Source organism: Kogia breviceps, chromosome 10 (genome assembly GCF_026419965.1).
Source record: "Kogia breviceps isolate mKogBre1 chromosome 10, mKogBre1 haplotype 1, whole genome shotgun sequence".
NCBI classification, from domain to species: Eukaryota; Metazoa; Chordata; class Mammalia; order Artiodactyla; family Physeteridae; genus Kogia; species Kogia breviceps.
In genome coordinates, this window is record NC_081319.1 from 96,551,724 (window position 1) to 96,573,146 (window position 21,423).

The window sequence follows — 21,423 nt, forward strand, 5'->3', positions numbered from 1 at the left end:
AGAATTACTTCTTCACTTACCAGGTATCTCAGCACCTGTAGAAAGACTATTTTCTTAATTAAAAATACTGCTGTCAAATGAGAAGAGTCAATTTGTTGCCGCCAGGGTTCTTGGCCTCCTCAGTCCTTAGAAATTGATAAAAGGCCAGATGAGAAATTCATTCAAGGCTTTATTGGGGCCCCTGCTGCAGCAGAGGGGGAGCTAAAACAAGCCACAGATTCCCTCCCTTGCTTGCTTCCCTGCTCACGGGGGTGGGGGTGGGGGTGGGGGTTGTTGAAGTGGTTCCTTATACGGGGTGAGGGTAGGGGTGGGTCCAGGGGACGGGCTGGAGGGGTGGCTTAGGAGGTCCACCCGCCCCTTTGGTGGTGTTGGGTGCAGGGGGCATGCCTAGGACCCTGCTTTTGCTCCCAGCTCTTCAGAAGTGGCAGTAGGTCTTTTTGGTCTTTTTGTATCTTGGTTTCCATAATTTGACCCCAACTGCCCATGCAGTGCAGTTGTGTTTAGTCCCTTATAGTTTCTTTGTATTTTGTTGCTCAAGGAGATGTTTGTCCAGGTGCAAGCACTGCAGCAAAGGGTCCCAGGTCCCAGCCTACCTCAAACTGATGGTGTCAACAATTTTTTTTTTTTTTTTTTTTTTTTTGCCTCTCTGCGAGGCATGTGGGAACTTAGTTCCCCAACCACGGATCGAACCTGCACCCCCTGCAGTGGAAGCACAGAGTCTTAACCACTGGTCCACCAGGGAAGTCCCAACGATTTTAAATTTTTTTTTTTTTTTTTGTGGTACGCGGGCCTCTCACTGCAGTGGCCTCTCCCGTTGCGGAGCACAGGCTCCGGACGCGCAGGCTCAGCGGCCATGGCTCACGGGCCCAGCCGCTCCGCGGCACGTGGGATCTTCCCGGACCGGGGCACGAACCCGTGTCCCCTGCATCGGCAGGCGGACTCTCAACCACTGCGCCACCAGGGAAGCCCCGATTTTAAATTTATAAACCATGAAATACAACTTTGAAAAAGATTGAAGGCAATTTTATGAAAAAATAGAAATATATATTAAAAATTCATTCTTTAGAAAAATACCTGTAGCATAGCATTAGATATAGATATGACTCTAGAACTTATTACAGTAAATGTTTATGAAATAATACTGTTCTGCTTGTTATTTTTAACCGTTTAGACTACTCACTCTGAATAATTTAAAATGTTTTGCTTTAATGGATACGGATTGATTTTTTTATTTTTAGAAATGATTTTATTTTTGAACATAATTTTTCACTGGAATTATTTTATAGGCCTGCCATTATATAATAAAACCAACTTGTCAATCTATGAATGCATGCTTAAAAATATATTTTTAAAAATTCTTAAAATATATTTTTCACTTTCAAAATTGTCCCCAGTGTGGATAATAAATTATATAGTTACACAGTAGTTAAAACAGATGCCTGTTTTTAGTGTTTTTCTAAAAATCCTGCTGCCTCATTTGTGACTTTGGGCGATGGTCCACAGTTATGCATCCATTTCCCAGACTCCTGAACGTCGAGAAGAGAAGACTGCCCACTACTTCCGCGATTAGGAAGTGTTTGTGCATTGGGGCGTTGGATGGTCTCACCTGCTCCTTCCCCGGCTCACTTTGACTTTTCTCTCCCCACAGGCGTGCGGCTCAGTAACTTCTGCCTCGCACTTGGCCAACTCTGCGTGCAGTCAGTAAGCATTTAAACCCTGGTGGCGCAGTGGTTAAGAATCCGCCTGCCGCTGCGGGGAACACAGGTTTGAGCCCTGGTCCGGGAAGATCCCACATGCCGCGGAGCAACGAAGTCCATGCGCCACAACTACTGAGCCTGCGCTCCAGAGCCCGTGAGCCACAGCTACTGAAGCCTGTGCACCTGGAGCCTGTGCTTCGCAACGAGAGAAACCACCGCAATGAGAAGCCCGCGCACCGCAACGAAGACCCAACGCAGCCGCAAATACATTTATATAAAAAAAGGTAATGTAAAAATAACCTGTTTATTTTGTTTTGGTAATTATGTTGGCATTCATTAGGTACCTTTAACAAATCATTTTATTGTTTATTTATATTACAGTATATAGTTGCTTTCTGTGTAGAAGGAAAACGTAATGCTTTCAGTATTGTAGCACATACTGCACACACATATATTCACTAATGAGTTCATTAAGAGTCAGGTAATTAGGTAATGGGTGTATTAAATGACTTATGCAGAAATCCACAGTGGGTTGTTTTATAGGTGATTAGGAATCTAGGTGATATAGGGAACACATTATTATTTTTCCCTTTAATGTAATAGAATATGGGTTTCCGCTACCCACAAATTCCCTATCCAGTGGAATTTCAGGTACAGATTAGACTCAGATAACAAGGGCCACCAGTATCAATCGAATGGTTTATTTTTTTCCAGCTTCATTGAGGTATAATTGACATATAACGCTGTGTAAGCTTAAGGTGTCCAGCATGTTGATTTGATACACTTATGCATTGCAAAATGATCACCACCATAGGTCACACCGAGTGACTGTTTAAAATGCCAGGCACTCTTTCAGCCCTGGGGGCTTAACAGTGAACACGCGCAGTCTTTGTCCTTACAGAGCTTACCTTTGGTAGCGGGAGAAGGACACGAAAATAAACAAATAATATAAACTATGGCAGGTAGAGATGCGAGTTAAAGAGAAAAATAAACCGAGCTAGGGGGACACGGACAGATGAGGGAGGAGCTGTTTTATTTAGTCAGAGAAACGGTTCAGCGGAGAGTCGGCAGCGAGGTGAAGCAAAGCCATTGGGATACTGTCTGGGGAAGGGCGGCCGGGCCAGGGCTGAGCCGGGAGGATGCCTGGTGAGCTGAAGGAAGAGTGGGGGGGAGGAGAGGGGAGAGGGGAGAGGAGAGAGGTGGGGGGGAGGTCTTGGAGGACCTCGGAGGCCAGAGTAAGGACTTTGGATTTTACCCTCAGTGAGATGGGAAATCACTGAAAGTTTTGAACAGAGGAATGACATAGCTTACATTTGCAAAGGATCATGCCGGCTGTGGTCTAGAAAAATACTCAGTGTGTGCGTGTGTGCACGTGTGCTTGTGTATGTGCATGTATGTGTGTGCACGTGATGGGGAACAGAGGCTAGAAATGGGAGACCAGTGAGAAGACTCTTGCCGTGGTCCAGACGACACACGATGAAGGCGTGGGCTAGGGTAGTAGCACTGGGAGTGCTAAGAAACAGTGGATTCCAGCTATTGTTTGAGAGCAAAGCTGACGTGATTTGTGCCGAATCGGAGGTGGGAGAAACTTGAAGCCTTTTGGCCTGGGTATGAGAGAGAAAGGAAGGAGTTGCCATCTGCCAAGCAGGGACAGATGGAGAGAGAAGCAGGTTTGGCTGGGGTGGAGTGGGGGAGTCCGGAGTTCAGTTTCCAACCTGCTCAACTGGAGATGCCTCTAGGACTTATCCCAGTGGAAATGGAGTGGTTGATTACTTACCTCCCTGTGCCTGGTCACCTCATCAGTAGATTGGAGCCGTTGATGATACCCACCTACTCCACAGAGGATTGCTGTGAGGCTTGAGAGTTACCAGGTTGAAGCACTTTGCCAGAGCTCATAGTAATCACTCAAATGTCATTGTCATGAATATCCTTGATCAATTCACATTTTCTGAGAAAATTCATACGAAAAGGAAATACCACGCTGAGTCCATCCCTGGAGTCATAGAGTGGGAGCCAGAAGTGATCTTTAGTCTCCACTAATTCCAGCCCTCATCTTCCGGACAAGAAGACTGACTGATGACCAGGGGCCAGGGAGGCTCATGGTGAATCTAGAATCCGGGTCTGGAATCCAGGGCTGCTGCCCCTGAAGCCTGTAATCTTTCCATGACATAGTGCTTTGCATGGAACCTTTTCCCCCCGGGGTCTCGGTTTCAAAGGGTGTTTGCTAAAAACCCAAGATGCTGCTTAGCCAGGCTTCTCAGAGGTTTAATATTCAGAGAGCAGGGAGCATTCTGGGCCCGGGAAGAAGGCACCGTGGGTGAGGTTCACGTCACACCTTGTTCAGAAGTGTGAGATGTGGGAGGAGTGATTCAACATGTCATAACCTCCAGGGGACCAGGCCTCAGCATCCAGCCCTGCAAGGAAGGCTCTTTTCTTTGGTGAAAATATCCCATGATGCAGCTTCCTCAGTCACATGGGCACGTTCAGCCAGAGGGAATGGAGGACGAGATAGATGGATCTAGGTGAAGTCAGTGCCCCCGAGAGGCTCCTTTTCTTCCCATCTCACCATATCGCCTCTTGCCCTCCAGCCCCCGAACCCCCAACTTCTAGGTTAATGCGGCCAGAAATTATATGTGTCTGATCTTTTCCACTCATCTTCAGATGGTGATTAATGCATAATTTATTCTTGAGCCCTTTTGAGAGTCTGAAGTTTCTGCAGAAGGGCTTTGTGGCAGGCCTGGAAATGAGTGCATCAGACCCTTTTCCATTAAGGCCTGCAGCAGCTGTGAGTGCTCGAGAGTTGAGGGTGGGTGTATTCCCAGGGCTTTCTAACGCCTTCCAAAGTGGGGACTTTGCTCCGCTGAACCAGAGTAAACGAACAACGTCTTCTCTTGCCGGTGGGAATGGGCACTCAGCTGATCACGCTGATGATCTAGAAAGGCTTTCCTCTCTCCCGAAGCTCTAGGCCCCGCCTTGTGGTTTAGCCCAGCGCATGCTGAGGAGCGGAGGAGGTGGTGGGCAGCAGCCCTCAGCCAGTGCAGATCGAATGTGAGAGGCCGGAGGGGCTGGACTCTGCTCAGAGCCTGCGCGGCTGCTTCCCTACCCAGCACCCATTCTCCTCTTTCCCTTGGTGACAAATGCTAATTTTGTTTGTAGCAGGAATGTTACAAATTCCTCATGAGGGGCTTCCCTGGTGGCGCAGTGGTTGAGAGTCTGCCTGCCGATGCAGGGGACACGGGTTCGTGCCCCGGTCCGGGAGGATCCCACGTGCCGCGGAGCGGCTGGGCCCGTGAGCCGTGGCCGCTGAGCCTGCGCGTCCGGAGCCCGTGCTCCGCAACGGGAGAGGCCACAGCAGTGAGAGGCCCGCGTACCGCAAAACAAACAAACAAACAAACAAAAACAAATTCCTCATGAGCCAATGAGACGGAAGAGACGCCTCCCAGAATGGAGATTCTGGGAGAGCTCTTGCTTTTCTGATAGAAAAAAAAAAAGCACAGGGTCTAGAGTAGGAATTTTGATCATGAAAATGAAAGCCCCAGACTAAGGATGGCAAAGCAGAGGGACACAAGGAGCTTGGGACTTGGCTGTCGCTAAGGATGTGCTGTTCCAGTTCCTCACTCGGACCTCTTGCTGGGTGAGAAGAAACCATCCCCGTCTGACTAAGCTGGTATTTGGAAGTTTTGTTCACGCTGCTGAGAGGGGTCCTAAATGCTGCCCGTGCCTCCCCGCTTCGGGTGGGAGCTTGGCTCCGACACTCATGTGCTGTGCAGCCTTAGGAACAGTACTTGAACTCTCTGAACCTCAGTTTCCCCACTTCTGTTGGGTTGACCAAAAAGCTCATTTGGGTTTTTCGTAACATCTTGAGGAAAACCCGAAACGAACTTTTTGGCCAACCCAATAACACGAGGACAATACTGTCTTCCGTGCACGTGGGTTCTGAGAGAATTCAGAACTTCTGCAGGTGTGACCGCGGTGGACCACTGTTGTCGATCGCCTCCAGGCTCTGTCCCTCTGAGGGAAGGGGAAAGGGATGTGTGGCAGGACAGGGAGGGAGGGAAGGACGGAGTCTCTGGAGGGGGAGGGAGTTGACTCAGAGGGTAACAAACAGGCCAAGAGGAGCAGCCTCAGAGCATAGATCAACCAATTCCAGCCACCAGGAAGCAGAACCCAAAGGTGTGCATTTGCCTGAGGCCAAGGCCGGCTCAGCTAGGCTTCCTCAAGTGTTTCTTGGGGAGGCGGAGGCGGGGAAACCGGGGCCTGGTGTGCAGGGACAGGCGCCTGAGTGGTTCAGCTGGTGGCGAGTGTAAGGTCCCTGGGGCTGGTCTTCACACGTACACCGTGAGGACGATGAGAGCAGTGTGTGTACGCGTGCGCACGTGTGCACTGTGTCGGGCCTTGGGCAGTGGTAGGTCAGGGAGTGATCTTCACTGCTTCTAGGCACATACCCAGGAGGCGGACTGGGGAGGGACAGCTAAGGGACGCAGGGTTCCTTTTTGGGGTAATGAAAAGTTTCCCAAACCGAGTGTGATGATGGATGCAAAACTCCGTGAATATGCAAGTCATCGAATCATACACTTTAAATGGACGAGTCATATGGTATTTGAATTCTGTCTCAATAAAGTCGTTAAAAATGAAAAAGAACACTTGGTTAGTTTCTTATTGCCAAGGATAAAGGGTCTTCCAGAATTGACTTCTGCTGGCCTCTCTGGTCTGATGTCTGCTTGCCCAGTATCTGCTTGCCCTGGTGTATCTTTACCTGTAGCTGTGGGAACTGTTTGTGTTCTCTTGGCTGTGTCATGTGGCTTCATGCCTCTGGGTCAGGGTACTTGTTGATCCCTCCTCTTCGTCTAGTGGAATCCTTGCTCTGGTCCTGCAAAATGAAGCGCAGCTATTTAGTACCTACCGTGTTTCTGGCACAGTGCCAGACACCTGCTATATGTCAGACATAGAACCAGGCACTGTAAATATATTTTCTCATTCTATCTGTTAATGCAACCCACGTGTATGTTAGATAGGGTAAGTAACATTAGCTGCTGTGACAAACGACCCTAAAATTTCAGTGGGTTAACACAATAAGGTTATTTTTTGTTCATATCATAGCCAGTGTGGCCCATGTTTGTGTGTGTGTGTGTGTGTGTGTGTGTGTGTGTGTGTGTGTGTGTGTGTGTCTGTTGGGCTGGGGGGCTCTGTTCTTTGTAGTCTCTGAGGGACTCAGAATCTTTCATCCAGTGATTTCACTTCCTATAGGGCCTCTGAGTCCTCTGCTGGGTTTCTGCATCCTGCTGGCTAAAGAGCGAGAGACAATCCAGGGAAGATTTCAGGGGGAGAGGTTTCAGAGGACCGTCCCGGAAGTGACATTCACCCGTCCTATCCACCTCCCGCTAGCGAGAGCTCATTCCTGCGGGCACTGCATGGAATGCTGGGAAAGGTCTAGACGTGTGCCCAGGGAGACAATGAACTAGACCGGGTGAACACACAGCCTTGTGCCTGTCACAGAGAGAGAGTTATTATTGTCAGTGTTTTACAGATTGGCTAATTATAGCGGTCTCAGAGCCAAACAATGAGCTTTTTCCCTGAGAGAAAGTGTCTTCTGCTGTTCCGCGATTCCCTGTACCTTGCACAGCCTCTGACACACAATTGCACCCAGCACGCTTCCACCCAACCTACTTCTCTTGTGCTGGGTGGAATTGGAGAAGCTGAAACTTAGAGCAGAGTGGTGAGTGATTCATAGACGCATCCCTGCTTCTCTGTGACATTCTGGTTTTCTACGGTAGCTGGCAGCCCTTCCCCTCTGTTGGAAGGTCGACAGTGGAATCCCTGGCTCCCACCCGAGTCTGATGCTGCACAGAGAGACTCTGGCTTGCCAGGTGGGCAGCCCAGGGCCTTCTGGAATGCTCCCTCTCTGGGTTTCCTCAATGGGATGAGAAAAATCTAATGATGCAGAAACACTAGGGAGGTAGGAAGGATGGAGGAACTCTGCTGAACCGGAGAAAGAATAGATGGTTATCCCAAAGCAGAGGATTATTGGTTTATGATAAACCGATTGTTTTAGAGGGAAACGTTTCCCCTCCTTCTACCAGGCAGGCTCAAGCCAGGTTCAAGCGCTGGTCCTGGAGGGTGTCCCACACTCACCCTCTTCTTTGCCGTGCGCTAGATGTTACGCATGACTCTTCAGAGATGTTCCATCCTCTTCCTCCTCCGTCCTTTCACTGGGGAAACAGCCCTTGAAATTTCATGTTGTTTCTGACCCAGACCTTTGACTCAGCAATACCCAAATGGCTGTTTCTTTCTTTCTCCTAATTGTCTTTCCTCCCCCCTCCCTCCATGACCTAATCAGTGATTATCTGAGAATGGATACAAATGAAGGAGAGAGGGGTAAAGGGCTACCAGAACGGGAGAAAAAGGCCCCAGAGGATGGAAATCATCCAAAACAGACTGGAGATACAGCTGAAAGGGCTTCATCATTATTAATTTAGGAAGCTTGAAAAGGGTTGGCAACAAGAAAAGGGCAGTAAAAAAGTTCCGGCGATCAGCCTGCCAGGCATGAGAAGGGTGTCCAGTCCTCTGAGAGCCAGGACAATCCCGGGCCTCTCATTTCCTTCGTTCCTCCACAGGGTCAGGGACGAGTGCATGGGGCGGGCAGACGGCCCCGGGGGCAGACGGCGCAGAGCAGTCCCGCAGCGGCTGCCCCACCCCTGTGGGTTGCTGGCAGGGCTTGGGAAGGCTCACCGCGGGCATGTCTAATGGAATATGACTATTTAATCATGGGTCTGGCCTGGACACGGACCAGTCAGAATGGAAGTCACCTACCACGCGCTGAATCCAGGTACGGGCAGGCACCCTCTCTTGCCAAGCCTTGCCTGTTGAGTGAAATCGCTGGGTTTTGGGGGGTGAGACTAGGGGTTTTAGGAGAGGGTGGGGTGGGGGGAAGCTGAGGCAGTGGGTGGGAGATTGGCTTGGGGAGGGGTTTTCGTCCACTAGTATGCAGCATTTCAATATCTTAGTGAGTCCAGCTGTCCCGGCGCACGCCAGCTGAATTCCCACCTGGAGAGCATCACCCCTATCATTTGTGCTGCTGTGGTTCACTCGAACCACATTTGAGCCAGGACGTAGCACTGGATCTCTCTGGTGGAATCCCTCACTGGCTCCGTTGGAGAAAGCTAATCAGGCATTGGAGCTGACAATTTCCAAGAGTGCCAAGTTTCAGGCAACACCGAGCCTAGTCACCCTTGACTTTGCTGACTTTCCCAAATGTGCTTTTCCCTGGGAGGCCTCCTCCTTCCCTCCACGCAGCACTCTTTGGTCTCTTTCCCTCTTGGGGATCTTAGTCTCAATTCCTTGGGCAGGTCCCGTGGATTTTAATCAAAGGCAAGAAGAAGGCAGCTCATGGGTTGTCATTAGGATGATAGGATGTGAAATGACCACTGGATTGTTTTCATTTCTCCAAGACAGCAGCCTGGTGTTCCCCGTTGTCAGCTCATTAGAGGATGTCACTGAGAAATGCAAAAGAGCCCCGTTCCAGCACCATCAGCCCCTTCTAATTCCCTCAGCACAGGACATGAGAGCTGGGGCCCGCTAAGCTGATCTCATCACTTGGGCAGAGGAGTTCTTTATTGGGCTCACTCAGAGGTGGCTGCAGGGCTAAAAAAAAAATATATATATATATATATATATATATATATTCAGGCACTTTTTTTTTTTCTGACAGCAGGTATGTTTCCACAATGTATATGTCCACAAGATCTCTATCTCTATCTGTCTCTATCTCTGTCTCTATCCCTGTCTCTGCATCATTTCCTACCTTGTGCCAGAAAGGATTTAAGGCTGGTTTCAACCCGACATGCTTCAGCTTAAACTTGAGCTAGGCAGCTCTGAGATATTAAACGCTTGAAGAAAAGAGAAATTAGGAGAGAGCAATTCCCTTTGTAAAAGAATTCCTGACTTTAAACAAATGACGCACTTCTGACTTCTCAATATAATTTAGGCTACCTAAATTTATAATGAAGTCAGAGGCCCTTTCTTGCAGCAGAATGTGTTTGGAATTGCCTCACAGTGTTTCTCACTCTTTCTCCTAAAATAACCCTGATGCCAGGGGACCAGAGGTCTCTGCACTCTGGGGTCTCAATGTAGCTCAGAGGGACCTGCAAGAAGGAGAAACTTCTTCAAGGTCACGTATTCTAAGTGTGAATGGCACTCTGGCGTGCTATTCCATAGCTTATCTGTTCGTATAAACTTCTGTACCTGGCCTGTGATATTGAAGACGTTCCACTCATCTCCCCAGACTTTTGGCGGGGCTGACCCTCCTTGCGGTCTCCCCGGCCCGCCTGCGCCTCTGCCTGCAGGATTTGTTTTTCCATCTGCAGCCCAGGAGAAGGGGCCTGGGAAATTCCTAGTCTTGGAGAGACCAGAGGCCCGGAGTTCAGAACAACTCTGGCATTTCCAGGCCTTCTTGGCCCCCTAGATCCAGCCTGTTTTGTCATTGTATCCTCATTATTGGGCGTTCAGGACAGTCTGTCCCATTCCTGGGCCTGCTGACCAAAAGAGAGGATCTGGAAATGGGGGTGGGTGTATTGCCAGCTTTCAAAAATTTCCATTTGTTTTAAGTTTGAGTTGGTGAGTTGGGGTGAAACCACTCTCTTGAGTACAGTTGACCCTTGGACAACGTGAGTTTGAACTGCATGGGTCACTGCTACGTGGATTTCTTTCGCTAACTACCTGTTACAGTACTACATGATCTGGGGTTGGTTGAATCCATGCGTGTGAAACCACATATACTGAAGGCCGATTGTAAAGTTAAATTTGGATCTTCAAGTGCACGGAGGGTTGGCGCCCTTAACTCCTGTGTTGTTCAAGGGTCAACTGTATAAATATTTCCATGTGTAAAATATGGTTCAAAAAATTCCATCATTAGAGAAAAATAAAATACTACAAGGGCTATTTATGTCTTAACATGCATAATTAGATGGTGATTGCTAATTACCACTGAAAGGAACCAGGGCTCCTTGGAGAAGTGGCTGATACCAGTCCAGGAAAGTAAGTACTGTACACAAGCTGACCCTAGAGGATCTTGTCATCCTGAAATGCAAGCAAACTTTTAAAGACTACGAGCGTGTGTCAGAAAGACTCAGAAACCCCCCTGAATAAGCTCCATATGTCCAAAGAAGGTATAATTTAGGCATCAGTGAAGATAATCGCTGTAGTGGTTGGAACATACCCAGTCCCTTTATACGCTCAAGTTTATACATGATTCTTATGAGAAACAATCTTATTGGTCACCTTTGGAAGAGTCTAGGAAACTACCTTATGATTTTGAAAACTGGCAAATGAAAGAATTAAACATTAGCTTACATCTACTCCATGAATTCTACCTTGGGGAAATCAAATAGTTCATTAGGAAGTTTTTCTTTATACCAATATTAGTGCTAATAAATTTACAAAATGAAAGGTGAAATTAGAAATATAACATTCTGCAACCCCAAATGAATAAATGGATCTAGGCCAGGGTTTCTCAACTTTGGACTATTGACATTTAGGGCCAGATGATTCTCTGTGCCGGGGGGACTGTGCATTATAGCAGCATCGCTGGCATGCACCCCCTAGATTCCGGTAGCATCTCTTCCCCCAGCTGTGATGACCAAAACTGTCTCGAGACATTGCCAGATGTTCCCTGGGAGGACGAAATCCCCCTGGTCGAGAAACACTGCTGTAGGTAATAATCACCAGTGGCTGTGATAACATGACAAAAAGAGCGACAGCCAGACTTCATGTGTCTCCCAGTGGAAGCACACACCACCACCTTTGGAATTCTTGCCGAAACGGAACAAAACCAAGCTGGTGTGAACCAACTCCGTACATCTCACTTCCACGGAGATGTGAGACACACACACGCGCGCACACACACCAGCATTACAAGGATGCAATCAGCAAAATCCAGACTGTGTCAAAGGCTAAGAGCACACAACATAGTTTATTCAGCAAAACATTGTAAGGAATAAGCAGTGGTAGAGGAGGAACCTGTAGATTTTAAAAGAGTATCATCAACCAGTTACACCGTCGAGCTCATATTTGTATCCGAATTTAAACAAACTTAAAAACTATAAGATTCATGAGAAAATCTAATGGCACTGAGGAATTATCATTATTTTTTTTAGGTCTGGTCATGGTATTGTTAATATGCTTTAAAAAGTCCCTCTCTTTTAGTGACACATACTGAATAGTGATAGATGAAACACTAGGAAACCTGGGATTTGCTTTAAAATAATCCAGAGAGGGGGGTGCATAGATGAAATAATATTGGCCGTGTATTGATAATTGTTGAAGGTAGTTGATGTTGATGTTGTGCTTTTCATATGTTTTGACTGTCTTCATGATAAAAAGTTTTTTTAAAAAGTTAAAAAAAAAATGCATGAGCCCTCAGGAGAAATTCCAATATTAAGAGAAGGTTACATTTAGTCCATCCCATTTTGGGAGGCCGCCAGGGATCTGAGGGTAACACACAGTATACAGGCAACGCGAGTTCGGTGTTCTGCCCTGGAGCACGTGGGTGCTCCGGAGTGAGTGGAGGTGAGCAGAAGCCTCAGGCCCGCCCTCGTGATAATTAGCCATTAATTGTTCTAAGTGGTGGATTAACTGATTCACGATTTTCATAAATTTATTTGCTCTCCAGTTAATGAAGAGCCTAATGCAGTTCCTTTTGGCATATATCATTCTTTTGTGGGACTGGCGTGTCCTTTTCTCCAAACTACTGAGCTTGGCTTTCCAGGGAGTGACAGCCACTCAAATTCTGGGCTTGAGGAAACGGGTGTGGCAGACAGTAGAGAGATCCGGGGGCACAGTCTGGAAAGGGTAAAAATGTCCAGGTGAATTAATAATGCATATGCACTTCCTGCCTGCATGCAGGCACGGGGAACCTTACCGGGATCTGCTGCCAAGATAATGGTTTTGAAAAGTTAACCTTTGTTCCGTCCCTTCCCTCCCCCAGCCCACCTTTCTCCCTTTGCCAGCCCCTCCCTCCTCAGAAGCAGCTAGGCCGTCTACTGCTCCTTGCCTGGGGGGAAGGATGGGGTAGAATGGGGAACAAATGGCCTGCCTGCTTTCTGCTGTCTTACACCCGTTTCAAAGAACTACGCCCTTAGGGAGAAATGTCAGGAGAGGAGCCTGGGTCCCTGCACCTCTCATTACCCCCAAATCTAGGCGAGGTTTTCCCTGGGGATAAGAAAGGAGTAAAGACAGTGGGTAAGTGATGGTCAGATGGAGAGGAGCCCTGCCTCCTACTTCCAGGGGCTGACGGGCGGCCTCAGCACACACTGCAGAGACCTCATGGCCCTGTGTGGCACGGGCCGGACCGGGATGACCCCCTGCCCTTCACCTGTCTGTGCACAGAGGACGGGGAAACGCCTGGTGGGCAGTGGCGCAGGCTTTCCGCGGACCTGTGGGCCGCCGGCTGCCTTCTGCCCCTGCGTCCGGACCCGCGCCAGCGCCGCTTACAGGATCTTGCTCCGCGTGAAATGCTCTGCCCAGGGGAAAGGAAGCTCCAGAATTAACAGAGACCAAGTTTCTTCCCCTCAGGCAGGGTGGGGGGCTGCAGTAGGCCCTCGTGGGCTGAGGTTCAAGGCCACCACCGCAAACACACCCAGATGAAGGTGGCAACAGTAGCGCGTTGTAGGTGATCATCTTGCTTTCTGTTTCCCTACTTTTTCTCATCAGCACCACACACACACACACACACACACACACGCACACGCACACGCAAAGCTTTTTCTCGCGGTGCACATTATGTTTTTGGGTGCGCACGCAAGTGTTTCAAGGGACGATTGTCCACAAGCTCTCTGTCTCTTAAGCACTCAGGGAAAAGATTGCCTACGAATTCTGAGCTTGTTGGAACTCTGTGGTTGCAGCTGATGGGACTACCGTTTGAACTGGTTCCCACAAAGAGGAGCCCTCTGTTATAAAATCTGGGATGTGGACCCAGTGATAGGTCTGGTAATGGTATTTACCGGGGGAGCTGGGGGCGGGGCGTGGAGGACACCCAGAACTGTCTCTCGTCTCTTCCCTCCGCGCCGTCTCCTCTCTTCACGCTGCACATAGCCTGGCCCCCAGCAGCGCCCATGCTTGATACAGAACAGCAGGGTCAACATCGGGCCTGTGAGCCACCCTACACCCACTGAGTCAGGGTCCCTGGGGAAGTGGCCCGGGAGTCTGAATTTCAAGGAGACTTCTTGTGTGGTTCATTCTTATTTACTCTAAAGCTTGAGACCCTCTGAACGACAGCTTTAGCCATTGGAAAGAGGCTGAAACGCTGGTGTCCTTGCAGAATAATCCTAGAGAAAGGGCCTTGCTGGCCTAGCTTGGAAATGGTACCCATGCCTGTCTGCTGTGGATTGGGGGGTGAGATCACGTTACAACACGGTCATTCCTCTGAAAGCACACGTGTGGAGTGAAGAGGGATGCCCAAAGGAGGACAGCGCTGTTCCCAGGGGAGAGAGGGTCAAAACTACGGGCATCTACTCCTCATTTTGGGCACCACAGAAGGTGATGATTTCGGGCTTCTGCGGTTCCCGACCAGAGGTTCTAATATTCTTCCCAAGTGCCTTCTCTCTTGACCTCAGTGACCCTGTGCCCACTCCATTTCCCTTACACTTCATGACTCCTCTTTTGAGGCCCCCTTTGTTTGCTTCTCCTTCCTCGTGTTTTCTTTAACCTGGCCCAGCCCAACGTTTTGCCATCAATGCTCCTATTTTTTCACCCTCTTCCTCCAAAAGCTTCCCCTGCCTCCTATATGCAAATGAGTGTCGTCAGGTACTCTACACACTTCCAGTAGCTGAAGGACTCATCCTCATTCTAAAAGCAACTCTGCCCCAGTGTAACCCAGAGAAACAAGAGACTCATGTGGTCCAGTCTAGAAGGGAATGCTGAATTTTGGGAAACGGTCTAGCCTCCAAAGGAACATAAAAATAACCCAAGTCCTATATTCACATTTTCAAAGACCATCAAAAAAGGAATCTAAGCACAGAGTAAACAGCAATTGGTTCTTCTCCTGCTTGACTCTCTATCCCAACCTCCCCCCAAATTATTCAGAGACTCTTACTCTCCAAATTCTAGAAAACTCTTTATCCCTTCCCTTTATTCCTTACTCTGAATATTTGTGTCCTCCCCCAAATTTGTATGTGGAAACCTAATCCCAACGGTTTTGTGACGGTATTTGGAGGTGGGGCCTTTGGGAGGTGATTAGGTCATGAGGGTGAGCCCTCATGAATGAGATTAGTGCCCTTATAAAAGAGACCCCAGAGAGCTCCCTCCCCTCTTCTGCCACATGAGGTTATAGTGAGAAGAGGGACATCTGTGAACCAGGAAGCAGGTTCTCACCAGACGCCTAATCTGCCGGTGCCTTGACCTTGGACTTCTTGGCCATCAGAACTATGAGAAATGAATTTCTGTTGTTTTTAAGCCACCTGTATGGTATTTTGTTATAGCTGCCCGGATGAACTAAGAAAGAAACTCTAGAGTCTCTTCTCTCTTTTCCAGCTGATATCCTGTTGGTCATCAGCTTTTCTAGATCCTATTGCAGAAATATCACTTGGCCATGCTCCTTTTCTCTCTTGCCACTGTCAAAGCTTTGGTTCAGATCTTCCTCAAATCGTAGTAGGGCTGCTTCAGAGTCTATTAGCTGGTATCCCCAACACTCGTCTCTCTCACTTCCAATCTGCCACCGACACGCTGCTCCTGACAGCAGGGCTGGTCACCTCACTCTGTTGCTTGACAGTTGCTCATGGCCCCCCATTGTGTCCACGGCTCCCCTTTCTCTGGCATTCACAGCCCTTCCTAGTGTCTTCCCTTCAGGTTGCTTCTCACTCTCCTCAGCGACCCTGGGCACTCTGGCTGTGTCACAGGGTCTGTTTACTGTTCCTCAACTTTCCCTCCCCTTTCCCACTTTGATCCTTTTGTTCAGGATGTTTCGATTCCTTGGAATTCACACGTGCGCCTGTCTATCTGGGCAGCTCCTACCGATGCATGCAGGTGGAGCCTCCTTGCTACCTTCTCCCTGAGAACACCCTCCTGGCTGTTCCCCAGGCCCAGGCTCAAAGCATGTGCCCTCCACTTTGTTCCCACAAGAATTTGTCCACACCTGTCTCATGTCGCTCACCACACTCTGTCTTTTCTCTTCCACTGTAGAAGCTCAAGAACGGGCATTATCCATGTGGGGGAATCTCCAGTAGCTAACACGCAGAAGTTGCTACATAAATGATGTCTTATCCACACAGAACAAATCAGTGTTTGCTCAACTTGAGCACGCCTCGTCATCATATCATGGCATGTAGACTGAAGGAGCCTCTGATTGCTGCTTAAAAGGAGATAGAAGAATTTCACTCTCAACTCAGGTATACAGCCTAGCAGCTAGGCTGTCTGAATGAGACAGTGGAAGGGACCCACTGGTATAAAAAGACTCTCAACTGAGTCAAATCTGCTGCGCACCTGCTATTTACTCCGTTGTAAACAAACCTGCTACATGTGAAAATAGAGATCGACAAAGCAGATGTATTCGTGTATTGTTAGTCGCTGTGTAAAATAAATCACCTTCCCATCTGTTCCTCTTCCGGCTTCAGTACCATGACCTGGAAGACACAAAGGAAACAGTCCTACCAAGTCTGGTAGATCCTTTCTCCTAAAATCTCACTAAATTGACTACTTTTCTCCATCTTGCCTGCCGATGCGCTGCGCAGGCCACTTTCATCTTGCTTCTAGATTATTGTAATCCCTCTAACTTTCAGGCCTCAGCTGAGACAGCACTTCCTCTCAGCAGTTCTCTCCCCTCCAAGGCCGGGTTAAGTGGCTTGCCTATATACTCTTCTACATTACACTGCGAGCATCTTAACTTTTCTGTTTTGCCTGGCAGACTGCATGTTACTCTCATTGTCCTCATGTAAGAAGTATGCGGGAAATTGTTATTACACAAAGGAACTATTGATACAAGGGTAGGGGTCAAAATATTTTGAACGCATATCTTTTTTGATCATATCTACTCATTGGCGTGAGGCACTTTTGCATTTTGGTATAAAAACACAGCCTATTTAGTGAATTGAACTTAACTGATTTAGGAAATAGGTCTTTTCTTTCTTTCTTTGCCTTTGACTTTTCAACACAGATTAGGATTTGCCTAACCTAACATGTACCGAGAGTTATGTCTCAGGCATGGGGCTAGGTGCGTGCCTATACTTGATCTGTCTTTCTCGCAGTTTTTCATCAGTTGGTTGGGGATAATAATTGGGTCTGTTAGCAAGTGGTACTGTAAGAAATGGATTTCCATCTTGAAAGAGTGTGCTTCCCTTAGCACCTGGGTTTTCACTAGAAAGGTATTCCTTCCCTGGAAAGACTAAGCCAGGTGTTGCCAATGGTTTTGAGGTCTCCTAATTGATACACGTCTACCCACCCATCCCTTCATGAGGGCTTCCAAATGCTCAGAAGAAATCCTCCAGTTTTACATTCTTAAAGAAATACGGTCAAACGTTATATTTTTAAACCCTTTACAAGTCACTCCCAACAGCATACCTCTTCCTTTCTATCCATGTGATGACTCCCACCAGCAACTTGATTCTGCTTTCAAACTGAATGGGAGGAATTTTTATGAGATTCTGAGGAGATGAAGTAGCTTCTCAAAATTAAAAGTCAATTTGAAAGAAAAGACTCCGTTAGAAATAGCACCAGAGACAAAACAGGATCTCTAAAAAGTGATGTTTTCATACAGGAGAGTGAAAATCAAGTCCCGACTCTCTCTCCTCTCATTTAACCGTGGCTGAGATCTCCTGGACGTTTGCAGTCATCAGTCTAAGATCCGTGCGATCAAGCTGTCCAATCTCTGCTCGCCTGGCAGAAGCTTCAAAGGTAAGATACTTGGAAGAGGACTCCGTGGCCCCAGGAAGCTGAGATCTGGCAGCGGGATATCAGTGACAGCTCTTGCGAGCTACTGAGACATTGCAGAGGGAAGGAGAAGATGTCCTTCCTTCTTCCTTCATCAAATCATGTAAAACAAATTGGAACAAGATGCTCCCTCTTCGGATGATGTGGGTGAAAAGCACCCGTCACAGAAGACATGAATTGAGTGAGATCTGAAAAGATTGCTCACAGGGCAGAGCAAGAGGAGACAGGAGCCGGGGGGGCCTCAGCAAAGGGAGGGAAGGAAGAGGCCGCATGAAGTGATGAGAGACGTCTGGTGCTGAGACCGGCAGGTGTGTGAAAGAGGATGGGGGAGACCGAGCCAGAAGTTGGATGGGCACCCCTGACGCCTTTGACCTCAGGAGACCCTGATGAACAGAATATCATTCCCTGTGGTGATAAGATACTGGAAGACCACAAAGAATTTGGAGCTGGGGCCATGTCAAGTTCACTCCCTTTTTTTCAGTGAGCTTATTTGATTGGGGCCAGAGCACACAGAGTGCGGACCCTAGAGATGCTGGGGAGAGCTGAACCGATGGTGCACTGAGACAAAGACACCTTTGTAGGAGTCAGTGTTATAGGTTGAGCTGGGTGCCCCCTACATTTCATATGTTGAAGTCCTAACCCCTAGTATTTCAGAGTTTGACCTTATTTGGAGGTAGGGTCTTTACAGAGGCAATCAAATTAAAGTGAGGTCGTTAGAGGGGGCCCTAATCCAGAGCGATAGATGTCTTTATAGGAAGGGAACATTCGGATATGGAGACATACACAGGGAGAATGCAGTATGAGCATAAAGATGGCCACGTGCAAACCAAAGACAGAGGCGTGAAACACATCCTTTCCTCACGGCCCTCAGAAGGAAGCAACTCTGCCAACACCTGGATGTCGGACTTTTGGACCCCAGAGCTGTGGGATGATACATTTCTGTTGTTCAAGCCACCCCATCGGTGGTGCTTAGCTGCATCATCCACAGCAAACCAGTACGGTTGGCCAGTGCCAGTGTCTCTTCTTTCCTTCAGGGGAGCATGGAGAAGAGAAGGAAAGGCTTCTTGAGACTCTGCAAAGCAAGGTGGTTTTATTCTAGAATAATACCTGGAATCCCCAATGGTGTTTTTATCAATGAAACAACTGGCCCGTATCTCAGCTGGTTCAGTGATTTCTGTCATTTTAACAAGCAGTGTTTGTTGGCCCACAATAATTGTGCATTAACCTCATGATTTGTTGTAAACTGGCTAAAGAATCTAGCAGACACATGTGAGTTCTGTGCCTGTTTGCAGAAAAACACCAATGAGCTAGGCTGAGAGGCAGTGAGTGAGAAAGTCTTTCTTGAGCTTCCTGTAGGTTCTATGGCTGGTCTCCCTGTGTCTCTAGTCACTTCTGAGTGTGAGGTTGGAGAAGGATCCAAAGGGTGGGACCAAAAAGATTGCCTAAGGGGCTCCCTCTCTTTACTGGGCTAAATGGCATCTCTTCACTGTATTCCCTTCCATTTGAAGAGGACATGATATTAGGAAGAGAGCAAGCATTCATGTTTCCTTTATTGTTAACGTGATTCCTTAAAAGCGTGGTTGTTCTTTCTTTCCTTTTCTTTTCCTCCTAAAAAAACGTGGAAAGTATGAATGCCAATTAGGGTACAATTATCCTAAAAGTGAATCAGTTCACTGGATGTGCCAAATTGATGCTCACCGTAGGAGTGACCTGGTAGCAGCATCGTAAACTATTCGTAGGAGAAATGTTAGAGAGGGGAGGAGAGTGAGCCCGCACATGGGTTGGAGAAGACCCACAAATGTGTGCACGTCCGTACTGAATTTGGGCATGCCCCATTCCCTCTTTTGTTGACATATCCGTTGAAGCCTTCACCTTTTTCAGTGGCTGCTTCTCTAAGGATGTATCTTACACTCAACATTTTTTCTAGGTCTCAGGTGCAGTTGTGTGTTTCCTGCCTCTACAACTCAGTGAGGTGCCACAATGCTTGAGATCTCAATAGAGCTATTGGAACAGTCAGTCAAAGTAACAAAAAAGGGAGAAAGGTTAGATGGGAACCAAGGGTAAAGAGACATGCCTAAAGGCAAGGAGCTCTGTAGAGGTGGGTGGTTTTCCATCGTGTTGTGTTACTCAAATATCCTCTTCCAGTGGTCCTCCCAAATTGTTCATACAAAAGACCTTTCCACCCATCAGAGAGAGGTCCCTACAAACCTAACTGTTTGGAGTTAGGCTAACCTGAGTTAGTCTCAGATCCACCATTTTCTAGCTTTGTGAACTTGGGCAAGTTATTTTTAACCTCTTGAGTCTCAGTGTTCTTAATCTTCAATCTTAACCTTCACCTTTAACATCAACCTTGAAATGGACATAAAACCCATCAACAGCAAAGTGAAAAAATAACTGTGGCGTATTCATATAATGGAATATTCTACAGCTGGGGGGATGGGCAGTCTACAACTACACACAACGCACAATACAGTTACGTAACACAACTACACAAAACAATATGGATGAATCTCACCAACAAAATGTTGAAGGGAAGAAGCCAGAAAGAAGAGGGTTCCTGTCGTATAATGCCACTTAGATAAAGTTCAAAGCCTGGTGAAACAAATTTATGTATTTCGAAGTTGCGCTAGCGGTTACCCTTGAGGGGGTGTGATTGGGCAAGGGCAGGAGAGGGCTGCAGGTGTCTTGTCTCTTGTTCTGGGTGGTGATTACTTGGGTGTGTTCAGTTTGTGAAGTGCACTGAGTTTCATACTTAAAAACATGTAATTTTCTGTATATATGTTATACTTTAATAAAAAGTTAATTTAAAAAGGCAGATGATTGTAATAGCACCTAGCTCATAGAGAGGTGAGGATTAAATGAAATAACACATGAAAAATACCTAGTAGCCATAGTAAGTGCTTAGCAACTGGTTATTGTTATTATTCTTGTTATCCCGATGAAAGTGTTGGTGACAAATTTAGTTCCTGTTACATCTCGGTATGCCTGGGACACCCCAGGGTTTTTAAATAGGAAGGCATATGAAGTGCCCAGTTCTTCATCAGAGGCAAACCCCTTTGCCTCGTGTCTCATCCAGAGGCATGCATCCAAGTGGGGGACAAAAATAAAGAAAAAAGTCGGCCTGAGTACCCCGATTAAAGAAAAACAATACAAAACAAAAACCTACTCTGTGTCCTTCTGAGTGTGCAAAATAACTTGGCAGAAAGAATAGGCTGGTTTCTGCTCTCTTTTAAACGGGTTTACTTCCGCTCGTTTCCTCCTTGGATAAAAATAGCAGTTTAATCTGTTGACACATTAAAGCCTTTCAAAGTACTAACCCCATTTGGAGCTGTTACCCTTCATTGTTGATTTTCTGTACTACAGATGTTTTTGGCATAATGTACGCTCCAGAATGTCCTCTGTCAGCTCAGTAAAGAAGACAAACAGCAGACTGATCTTGAAAACGGGGCCTCTCCAGAAACCAGCTGACATAAGCTCGGTTGGCCTTCACCCCACATAAAGATTTTAATAAACAGACCTCGCGGCCCAGCATCTTACTCCTGCATATTGAAACATATCACGTGCTTTCCGCTGCTCTCCACAGTTCGCAGCTTTTGCACAAAACAGGTTCTGGGTTAACAGAATGTAATGAGTCTGAACAGGGGGAAAATGCCTCTTCTCTACAGGCCACGAGAGAGGCACGGTGTGAGAACATTAAACAGCGGGCCCGCAGAGTGACCCCAAGTTCAGGTCCGACGGCTCAGAACTGCAGCTTCTGCAGCTGAGTCAGCACCAAGAACCAGGAGGGCCCTTGTGGACCCATTTTTGCCCC

The 21,423-nt window shown here is 47.6% G+C and overlaps 1 long non-coding RNA gene across 1 annotated transcript in view; it reads left to right on the forward strand.

Annotated features, from left to right (window-relative positions):
* Positions 1 to 1,903: 1,903 nt before the first annotated feature.
* LOC136794933 (uncharacterized) overlaps positions 1,904 to 21,423 on the forward strand; it is a 104,900-nt gene continuing 85,380 nt past the window's right edge. The window contains exon 1 of the long non-coding RNA XR_010842397.1: positions 1,904 to 1,981. This is a non-coding gene — a long non-coding RNA (uncharacterized lncRNA). The remainder of the gene's footprint in view (positions 1,982 to 21,423) is intronic.